Genomic DNA, 10,576 nt, shown 5'->3' on the forward strand with positions numbered 1-10,576 from the left:
ACAAGCCGAAGCTGCCAACAAAGTCATATTGGCTGGGCTAAAATGGAGATTACAGGATGCAAAGGGAGCCTGGGCGGAAGAGCTCCCACAAGTCCTATGGGCATATCGATCAACACCACATTCCACCACAAAGGAATCACCCTTCCGATTAGCATACGGAACGGAGGCAATGATCCCAGTAGAGATTGAAGAAGGGTTGCCCAGAGTGATCCACTATAATGAAGAAGCCAACTCCCAACTTCAAAGGGAAGACCTCGACCTACTTCCAGAAGTCCAAGAAAGAGCTCGGATTAGGGAAGAGGCATTAAAACATCGAATGGCTTCAAGATATAATCAAAGGGTAGTGCCGCGAGGTTTTTCTGAGAATGACCTTATCCTAATCCGAAATGATATCGGAACGACTCGACCTGGAGAAGGAAAGCTGGCAGCAAACTGGAAAGGACCCTACCGAGTTATAGAAGTACTTGGAAAGGGCTACTACAGACTGTCTGAACTCGATGGGTGAGAGCTTCCTAGGTCATGGCATGCCTGCAACCTAAGAAAGTACTATAGTTAGGGATGATAAAGGATCTTAGGATAAGGCGCACTCTTTTTCCTGAAAAGGTTTTTTAATGAGGCGCCAAGCCAAGACCTATAAATTGCCCAACTTAGAGGGATAAAGCTTCCACATGTATATATTTGCATTTTCTTTTGAATAAAATCTGTTTAGATCTTCTACAAATTTGTAAGCCGTATTAATCTGAAACATTCATCGTCCGATTATAAAGCTACAGATCGGCAGAAAGAGGATTACTATAGCTTAGAAGGGCCCGACATGATAAAGTCGGCCCAAAACATAAAAGTTATAGAAGTAATCCCTGAAAGAGACCTGAACAAGGTCCAAGAAAGAGGATTACAAAAATAGCTTAGAAGGGCCCGACATGATGAAGTCGGCCCAAAACATAAAAGTTATAGAAGTAATCCCTGAAAGAGACCTGAACAAGGTCCAAGAAAGAGGATTACAAAAATAACTTGGAAGGGCCCGACATGATAAAGTTGGCCCAAAATATAAAGTTATGAAAGTAATCCCTGAAAGAGACCTGAACAAAGTCCAAGAAAGAGGATTACAAAAATAACTTAGAAAGACCCGACATGACGAAGTCGAAAATCCTAACGTTATAAAAAGTAATTCCTAGCAGAGACCTCACAAAAGGTCCAAAAAAAAAACAGGATTACTAGAAATAACTTTAGAAGCTGACATAACATCCACGACCTCAAAGGAATCAAAGCCACAAGTATGAAATGCGAAGGCAATCCGAAGAGGTCGAGCAACAAGGCTCTAACACTACCAAAAAACCTAAAAAAGGTACCAAGATAGATAAAAACCGACATGATATGAAAAGCATAAAGTTATAATAATAACAAGCTCAAAAGGCTACCCAAATCATCCCCAAGAACTTGGAAGCTATTTTGTTTTTCAAAATGAAGTTGCTAAACAAGCAACTCAAAGAGTGTCAACAGTCAGCAAACATTACAAAAAGAAAGTTTAAAAGCCCACAGGCCGGGCTATCTACACAAAATATTTACATAATCAGGGAAGATCCGAAGGCTTCTCGGCAGCACGAGGTGAAGGAGGGCGAGTCTGAATGGGCACAGCATCCACTGTTCCATCATCCCGGTTTAAGATTTGACAATCAAGTTTCGATACAGAATGACCAACCTCCGCTAAAGGAACTGAAGAAGTCGGCACCACAGAGGCTTTGGCAGCAGGCACAGAGGGAGGCTCAACATCATCGTCTTCAGGGTCGTCAAGGACAATCTTGCCATCCTTTACAACATTGTCCAGACTGAAGAGAGTAAGGTCGACCTCGGGTGCAAGAACTCGAACCTGCTCCTTCAGGTTCTCATAAGCAGCAGTTACGCTGCCTACAAGGTGACCTTGGAGCTCGGCATAATCAGCACGGGCAGACTCCAACTCCTCCCTAAGACGCATCACCTTCCTGTAGGTCGTGACATAGCTATCTTTGTGCCTCAATGCCGTGTCTTCAGCCAACCTTACAGAAGCCGCCAAGGCAACAGAACTAGCCTTTTCGCCCTCCAACTCCTTCTCCAGCTTGGTCACCTTCACTTGGAGCTCCTCCTTCAAACCCTTTATTCTGTCAAACTCCCGCTTAGCCTCCTCCATAAAGGCCTTAGTAGCATGAAGGGGAAGATCTTGGGCAGTTCGGTACATAGCAGCTCCCATATGTGCCATCTTAATGCTGTTCCGAGTAATGAAGTCTAAATGGCGAAGGAGAGAGACATCGTCAGTGGGGATGGTAACATAAGGACCAATCTGTTGATCAACAAACTCAAACGCATCAAAGTCGGGGGCGTCAAGCTTAAAAGGCTCAGTTGTCTTTTGTTTTTTGTTGGGAGGAGCGCCAAAAGTAGCAACAGAAGCTTACGGAGGATCAACCAAATGAACACAGGGAGTAGGGATTACCCTCCTCACCCCTGGTGAGCTTGGTACGGCCGACTTCGACTGAACCTGGGACAACCCCTTCCCGACCGCCTTGGCCGAGATGTTCTGAGCAGCAGTAGCCTTCCTTGCCCTTTTAAAGGCCTTCATGGATTCATTATTTTTAATCATCTCTGCAAACAAAACATAACAGCGGGAAACCAAGTTACGAATCAGAAAAGATCGTACAAAGAGATAAACTCGACAAAATAAGCAAAACCAAAAAATTGACCACTACCCAGCTCAGCTCGGAGGAGAGAGGGGTTGGCTAAAAATTTCTTTGTGTCGAGATGGGGAGGCTGCCCCCAGTTTTCTTCTAGCACAGTCACAAAAGCTTGCTCAGCCTCATCTAACATCTCTCACGTATATCTAGATACCATTACATTCTTTTGCCATTCCAAGGGAAAGGCGGGCTCATCATTCTCATCCAGAAAAAAGGTCCGAGCTCTTTCAACAGCTCGGACCCTAAAAAAGTAATTTTTGAAATCACGGAAAGATTCATCAAACATGGAGAAAACCTTTTTCCCCTGGGAAGCTCGAAAAGAAACCCAAGCGGCTTTCTTTTTAACCACCCCAGGCTTTGTCAAAACATAGAGATAAAAGAAGAGGGATTGTGAAGCAGGGGTAAAAGGATTCATCATGACACAGCAACTGAAAATGAAGTTGGGATGGAGCTACATTACAGGACCATAATAGGTTAGTCTCAAAAGGGGTAAAAGGAAGAGTAATATTCATTTGACTAAAAAAGAAGTCGTATGCATAGAAAAAGGGACGCTCCCCAGCAATTCGGGTAGAAAAATAGACCCTTTCCTCAGAATTTGGAGATACGAGCTCATAGTTCTTTTCATCAATACCATTACCACAAATCCTATGAAATTGCCTAAGTTTCTGACAGAACTCAGAGTCAACCAACGAAACACACAGAAGAACCATGGAATCCATCCAATCAGCCATGCCCTCAGGGACTTGGGAAGATGTCTCAACAATATTTTTGCGAGAAGACATGAGGTCAACTAGTCCTACAACAAGAAAAGAAGATTGGATTACTAAAAAAATATCTTGGACGAAAGCAAAACAACCCGGCTTAACATAATCCAACGCAGTACAAGCAACAAAAGGAAACTCCAGGACCCACACCAAAGATCCAGGGACATCCTTTGGAGGCAGTCACAGAACAAGGGCTCAGGAAAACTTACAAGCCCACATATCGATAACGACCCCTTTTTTAACTAAAACGACACTCTGAATAGAAGGCCACAAGCCATAGGTAAAAACTATAAACTACCCTCCAGACCCACAGTCTTAGTTCAGTCAACAAACGAAGCAACCAAACAACAAAACAGCTCAAGAAGAAGTCATCAGAAACGCAACCTTTTTTCAGAGAAATAAAAAAATAATAAATACAAGTTATCTCTTACAAAATTCATCAGCAAAGAAAACTATCAAAAGAGCAACCTTCCGAGAAAGCAAATAGGTTTATGAAGATTGCAAAAGAAGAAAATAAACGGCACAAACCCTAGGGTGCAGAAGGTTCATCTCAAAAGCAAGAAATACCCCCACAATAATAAACAAGCAGATGCATGGCAAAGGTTCAAACTTTCTAAAGCCAAAAAGGCACAATGCAAGCAACAAAGAAAGTAAGAAAGAACCAACCTAGAAAAAGGGAGAAAAACTCTGGAGAAAGCTGAAGGCAGAAACAACAAGGAATAGAGTCACCTCTCGAACAGAAAAGCCTCACAGAAGTAGAAAATGGAAGATGGAATCCAGAATTGCCCTTTCACAGCAAGGAAAGCACAAAGGATCGCCAAGAATACGGCACGGGAAGAAATACGAAAAACTGCAAACTTCAGAAAACAGAAAGAGAGAAAGAAAGGGGAACTTACGGAGAAGAGAAACCGTTTTTTGAGTGTGAAATTCAAAATAAAGAGGCTAAGAGAAACGGGGCAATTAAAAACCAATTAATAAGGGCATTAAACCCTCGCATATTCCCAAGGCTAAGAGTGCTAATGCAAAAGCGCGTGCTTTTAAAGCAGAAGAAAACATTCCATATTCAAAAAGGAGAACGCTACAAAGATGAAGTCGACAAGATGCTCGAGTTTGGCTTCACCAGAGAAGGATCGAAGTCCTAAAACTAGGACTCGGCCTCCAAAAGAAAGACCGAGCTCGAGCAGGGGCACTGTTCATACCCTAGGTCGAGCCATCCGACCCGAGATGTTTAGCGACAAGGCGACCGACCTCTTCAGGTCAGACTATCCGACCTCTTCTCAAAGAGCTCGGCCAAACTACCAGGAAAGCCCAAAAAAGGGCCCAAATAGAGGAACACGACCCAAATCCAAAGGCGGCCCAGGCCTATAGAGATAAGGGCGGTTCCCTCGAAGATATGATGATCTCACCCAAAGATAAGATAAGATAAGATAAGATAACTAACTTATCTTATCTAAAAAGGTCACTCCACACTACTATAAATACACTGGAGCACCCAGGTATAACTCATACTCTGATTCTACTAAAAACCTGTTTAATACCCTTGCTAACTTAAGCATCGGAGTCCCTTGCAGGTACCTCCACCCTCCGGTGACTAAGGATCAGCAGCACAGCCAGTCCAACAAGTCGGACACAACTGCTCCGGCCGTCACTCACCAGCCGAACACATCATCTCCGACCAGTACAGAAGATCTCATCCGAGATCGACCTCCAGTTTCAGGTAACCCTCAGAACAGATATGCATCAAGGATTTAGAAATCAAAGATGGGAGAAACCTTAAGCTTATGAACAACCTTCATGGCAACAACCTCCTACGAACTCTTATGGGTATAATCCTGATCTTAACGTGTATCAATCCAATGTGTGTGATGATCATCATTGTGGTTGTCAACCACAATCATTATATGCATGTGATTCTATTCCTCAATATAGCCATACACCATACTCACAAGCCTCACACCACTATTCAACTCCATATGACCATAACTCATACACGCCATATCAACGACCATATGAACCACATCTAGAACAACCACCATTTCAACATCAATACTCCCTAGAAGCACAAATTCCACATACACCACCTCAAGAATTCCACTAATATGAACCACCTTCCAACGTTAACAATCTTCCCTCAAACACTGAACCCTATCTTCCACCGCCACCTCCCGACGAAGCCTTCATATTAGAATTGAGAGACCTTGAATCTCGCATCTTAAGGCGACAAGAGGAGGATGAAACTCAATTTAAGGAGCTAAGAGCAAGGATAGCTAGCATGGTAGAAGCCGTTAATCACCTAACATCCCACCTAAGCTCATGCACCCTAAGTACCCCCATTGTTGAATATGGAGAAACAATCAAGGAGTTTAGTAAGGAAATGAACTTGAAGCTCTATGGTGAGATAGAATAGTTGAAGCAAGAAGGGCAACAAGAGGAGAAGGTAGAGATTAGCGAACAAAAGGAAGTAGTGGATGGATGTTTGGGATATGTTGAGCACATAAAGGATGTTAAAGAGGAGAGTAAAGTTGCGGAAGTAGACGGGGAGTTGAAGGAAATTGATCAAGAAGCGGACTCCATCACCAGTGATTTTTTGCCTACATTGATCAATCCCTTGACGACCTTGTTAAGCCTTCTCTCCTATCTATGATGATTCCGCATCAACATATGATCCTTGCGAGTTTGAAAAGTCTCTCCCCAAAATGCTTAGACTTGATGGTGAGGTAGACTTCACTAGACCTCCTATCTATGATGAGAGTGATGGGGAGGAAATAGAAAAATTTGGTGAAGAAGAATGTGAACTTGAGAAAGCTTGGCAAGAGGAGAAACTTGAAAAACCTTGCCAAGTGGTGGAAGCCTCTAGAAGAAGATGGACGGGAGTAGAGCATGCTTTATCAAGACCTTTGGGAACTCCTCCACCTAGTTCGCCATCCAATCCTTCGCTTGAGTGGGTAAAACTTCTAACTCTCAGCTTTGTTATCCCACTTGAGTATGGTTTGCTTGAGACGGATGATCAACTTAGGGCGCTTTGTGGAATTAAGCGAAAGAGGAGGATGTTCAGTGGTTGGCGTTTTAAATCTAGATTCATTATGGTTGAAAGCTTAAAATTGAAGAACATGGATTGGTGTAATGCTCAATTAAATGGGTTCAGGGGAGTAGTTTGGTGCTTTCATGAGAATTCTGCTTTCTCATTGCCCGGACAAAGTCAAGGCAATCAACTAGAAGATGGGTGCGAGGACAAGATATGGGATCCTGGATTACCCTATGAGAGTTAATTTTGGGAGCTCATATCTTGGAGAGAACCTCACTCAAGCTTAGTAAAGATGGTTGGAACTTCTGACAACCGATTGAAGGACAAGCACTCTTGGAGGTTCAAGGATGGATACAAGCATAAGCCACCTTGACAAGGGGCCTCCTAAATGTCCAACTTAAGGACTTAAACTAAAAGTGCTTGGTGGGAGACACCCCAATATGGTAAAATCTTTCCATTCTCTTGTAGATATAATGAATGAATGAATTGAGTTCCATTGTATATAATTCCTTTACTTCTTGGTATATTTTGCTTGCTTGCTAAGGTGTTTTATACATTCCATACTTTAATTAGGGATAATTCTCTGAACTTGAGTTTTTGCTTGAATTGCAAGTTTCCTCAATTTGTTTGAAAAATCCCCAATATTTCAAAAATGTGTTTAATTTTGCATCTTAGCTAGTTTTAAAATTTTAGAGGAGGATAGGAAGGTTATGAGCTATTTTTGATGCTCATTATTAAAAAAAAACCAAGCCACGTGCAAGTACATAGCGCACGCGCGCGTCGGCTGCACATTTTTCCTTTCTGGGACAAAGACCAGAGAGTTGTGCCACTTTTGGGCCAACTCTGTGCCTCAACCCACGCGGACACACGCTGTACGCGTCCGCGCCACTCCTTATTTTCTCATCCACGCGCTGGCGTACTTGGCGCCTCCGCGCCCATTCCATAAGCTCAAGCCATCCACACGAACGCGCACAGTGCGCGCGCGCGTCGACGCATCTTAGCATCACCCAGGCCAAAAGACCCGAGAGTTATGCCAACTCTGAGCCTCTTTTATGCCTCTGGCCCAGCACACCCGCGTGGACGCGCACCATATGCGTTCGCGCAGATCCCTAATTCTCCCATCTATGTGTAAGCGCACATGGCACTTCCGCGCCAATCCTTAGTTACCTCCACCCACGCGGACGCGGACGGTGCACGCACGCCTGGATTCAAATTTTTACTTACCCCAGGGACGTGAAGCCCTAGCGCAGTCACGCAAATCCTCTTCTCCTCTACTCTAACGTTTCTCCTTCTCTTTCTCACCCAATGTCTCTCTTCCCTTATCCCTCCACAACCAGCACTCTGGCGAGCAAACGATTTAACCCGGCACACCACCGCCGTCGTTGCCGTGCGCGCCCAGCCCCCTCTTCCTCACCCCCTCTCTCTCACTCAACCCTCTCTGTCTCTGCCCTCTCTCGCAGCTAGCCCCTGCCCCACCACGAGCACAGCCGTGACCCCCATTTTTGCCGGCGCAAGCTCCACGGTGCCACCAGACCGTCGTCTGCTCTGGCCACTTTACCTCCCCTTTATTTGCCCCATTCAGTTTCTGCATCCCAAGTTCCATACCCTCCCCTGTTCTGCTTCTCTTTTACTGCTTTATGTTAATTTCATTAATTAATTAGCTTAGTTAGTTAGCTTAGTCACTTAGGTGGTTAGCAAATCTAGGCTGAGTAGTGGATTTAGGATTAACTGAATCTTTGCTGCTGTGTGAAATTGCTCTGTTTTCTTGGATCATTCTGTGTTCATTTAATCTGTGATGCTGCTTGCTTGTGTTTGATTGATGAAAGGAACTGCTGCTATTCTTTGTGCTATTTAATTTACGTTGCTGCTGAACTATTGGTTGTTTGTTGCATTCATATGAATTCATATACATGGTTTTGTGTTTTGATTGTTGATGAATTCATATGCAACCTGATTTTCTGTTTAAACTTGGAAATAGCCAATTTGCTACTGAAATGCTACCGGATTTTTCCTAACCATGTTCCATGAATTAACAATGCTTTGATTGGTGTAACTAACTCTAGTTGATTATTTCTATATCAATTAGAATGTTGTTACCTAAAGGGTTTTGAAAAATCCTTATGGGCATGTTTACAGGTTTTTAGTTATGCTCCTAATGCGCTTTACTTGCTTGCAATGCTAATTTGCTATATGCATTGCATGATTGAGTAAGTTTTCAAATTTACCATAAACTTGATTTTCATTTAGAGTTAAGCTCAACTTACTTGCTTTCACAAGATTGATGGTTTCTTCTACCTATATGCCCATTGTGATTCAATTCCTATATACCCTTGGTCACATGGCGCATGAATTTTCAAATCTCACCTCAATCCCCGTGACTTGCATGCATGGTTGGAATTGGTGTTAAATGTGTTTAGAATACTTGTTTCTCAAGGTTTTGCTCTCACCAACACCAATTCACATAACTCTAATGATCCTTGCATTGATTGATGACTTATTTTCTCATTAGTTGCTTTCTAGCTATACCACATTTCATCATCAATGACTTGATGCATTTCATGATTGTGAACGTGCTTACATTCCTATTTTGTGCATTCCTTTTAAATTGAGCTAGTAACCACCATATCACTTATTTTCAAACTAATTTCTAACTTTAATCTGTTTAACCAACTAACTTCTTTTGGTTTTCAACCTAACTCTTTTGATCATTATTTTGGATATGGTGTTTCCTATGCTTAGTGAACGAATAATGTACAAATGTAGTTTGAATTCTTGGTTTAAAGTATGATTTGAATTCTGAATTTTGTTGCTTGCATTCCAAGAAATCCCTTTACTTTATTCACTTCATGGATATGCTTTGCTTTGAGTGCTTTGTATCTATTTGGCTATCTGCTTATACAGTATCATCTCTGTTTTTCAGGATGTCAGACAAGGGAAAGGCTATATCCACTACCTCCAAAAAGAGAAAGCGCTCCAAGACCTCTACCCCCTCACTATATGCTAATTATGCCAAGAATCCATTAAACGAAGAGGATAAGGAAAATCAGCTGCTGCCACCCACTGACCCGATCAAATTCCCAAACCTCTACTGCGAGCTGTGCTTCTCCAGTTATAAGAAGAAAAATCTAAACATTGAGAAGAAGCTGAACCTTCCCAATGAAGTAAAGCGTGCCATAAACACCCGCATCTCAGAGTTAGGGCTAGATTTCGTTGATAGGGACTTGGGAAGGATTAACATCTCATGGGTTAAGGAGTTCTACTGTAACTTCTTTCGAGCGGGCTTGGATTCAGTGCACTTAAGGGGTAGAGAGATTATGGTCACCGAGGCTGCCATAGGGGATGCACTGCTTTGCATAGTTGGTACTCCTGACACTTGTGCCTACCATCAGGTAGAGGTAGCTCTTCTCTCCATGACATTTGACTATGAGGCGCTTAAGCGCGTGATTGCCACACCAGACGCTCCCTGGGTGATGGATTCGAACAACAAGAAGCCCAAGGGGATGTTATCCATATATCTGTCTAAGGAGGCTAGGACCTGGCAGTAGATATTTGCCCACTATGTCTTGCCTACCACTCACTTCTCAGAGATTCTGATGATATGCTAGTTCTGATTGGGTTGTCATGGAGGGGAAAGAGGTGTATTTCCCCCGGCTGATCAGGCATAGCATGTGGAGAGCTCATATTCGCGGCTTGCTACCGTTTCCTATACTTATCACTAGTTTGGTTAAGCAAGCTGACGTCCCGTGGGAGGACGATGATGTGACACCACCACCCCCAGAGGACGACGACAAGGAGGTTACCATTCCATGGGGTGGATGGGTACACGAGAAGCCCCCGACCAACTGCCATTCTCGAGCAAGAGCGGTGGTTGAGGCAGCTAGACCCTCATCCTCCACGACAGCAGGACCCGCCTCCTCCTCAGCAGCCGCAACATCCTTACCACCACCACCACCAGCACCTGAGCCGACCTATCTGTTGGTGCAGCACCTCCTTCACTTCATGGAGCACTTTGAGCGTCGTGTCATACGACGTCTCGACCGCATCGACCAGGTGTTTGTATCACAGGGCATCGAGCTACCGCCGCT

Source organism: Arachis hypogaea, chromosome 11 (assembly GCF_003086295.3).
Source record: "Arachis hypogaea cultivar Tifrunner chromosome 11, arahy.Tifrunner.gnm2.J5K5, whole genome shotgun sequence".
In the NCBI taxonomy this organism is placed as follows: domain Eukaryota; kingdom Viridiplantae; phylum Streptophyta; class Magnoliopsida; order Fabales; family Fabaceae; genus Arachis; species Arachis hypogaea.